The sequence below is a fragment of the Oncorhynchus mykiss genome, chromosome 5 (assembly GCF_013265735.2).
Source record: "Oncorhynchus mykiss isolate Arlee chromosome 5, USDA_OmykA_1.1, whole genome shotgun sequence".
Classification (NCBI taxonomy): Eukaryota; Metazoa; Chordata; class Actinopteri; order Salmoniformes; family Salmonidae; genus Oncorhynchus; species Oncorhynchus mykiss.
In genome coordinates this window covers 37,445,199-37,446,603 of record NC_048569.1, presented here as the reverse complement: position 1 = coordinate 37,446,603, position 1,405 = coordinate 37,445,199, and positions in this window count along the sequence as shown.

Here is a 1,405-nt window from a genome sequence, read left to right as displayed (position 1 = left end):
AATACTTTGGTTAACAGATTCCCATTGCATGCCTCATTTTTGTATTTTATCTCAAAAACATTGGTTGGAATAATACATTGGCAGTCTCTGTAATAATATCTTATCTTTCCTCTAACTCTTTCACGCTTCTTCCTATCCAGTCTTTGTCCTCTCCACTCTCTAACAGTAAACATTATGCTAATGTTAACCATGAAAATTTCAAAATATATTTTCACACTACTTATTATAATGCCAAACCATTAAAATTGTAATCTACAAACGTTTTTTAACCTAGCTACTATGACAGTAGCTAGCTAACCTAACTAGATAACTTAGTCGACATAGCTAATGTTAGCTAACATAACCTATTTAAAACCTTATAAAGCAGATCATCTATCTATATAATAAATTGTGACATTATAACCTAATTAGCTAGTATCTCAAATGATTGTAACTTACCTGGCTTGAAAAGACGTTTGTGGTGATGTTGTCGATTCACTTGACACTTGCTAGCTTCTGGCTGAGTTTTCCACATCAGTTTTCTCTAAAACTAGCGCGAGCAAGTAGTTAGTAGAAGAAGAGGGAATGAAGATGATATGGTGAGCAGCCCCCTCTGCTGGATAAAATAAGCATAACGCGATTGAGACGTCAACCGACAGACTCTGCTGTCCGGTCTTTCTTGCCACGTAAAATATTATTTCACTTTGCAGTCTGTTTTTAGCGCAGTTCCAGTCGGGGACAGGCCACCAAAAACGGGGACGTCAGGTCACCCTAAATTAGGTTAAAGTGTTAAGGTTGGAGTTGGGGGAAGGATTAGCTAACATGCTGAGTAGTTGCAAAGTAGCTAAATAGTAGTAAGTAGTTGAAAAGTTGCTAATTAGCTAAAATGCTAAAGTTGTCAGTGATGAGATTCGAACTCGCAAAATTTGAGTTGCTAGACGTTCGCATTATATGCCTACCCATCCACCCTGACCAACCACCCTACTTTCATTTTTGCCTTAAGTAACCATCTGCCTTATGTAACTACACAAAACATAACATATCATACATACTAAATGTAATGTCTCAAATTTACTCACAGAATAACACAAAATGCTCTGAGTCTTCTCCCCAAGAAAACAGAACTGCTATATATTCGTTTTAGGAAGGTTTGGCTTAAAGGTAGACTTTAGAGGCACAACATTGGTCAATTTCAACAAACGTTTGGAATATGGAAAAATATGGAATATTGCAGGGTATTTTATATGACTGGGTTACATTACAGAGGACTGCAGGGCAAGTGATATGAATGCAGCTCATGTAATAAAGCGTTAAACATTGAATGTCGTACTGTACTACAATGTAGCCTAAGTAGGACACTGCTGACTGTAGTATGAGAACTAGATCACAGGAATCTAAATAATGCACTGTTGAAGAAAGTGTTGTG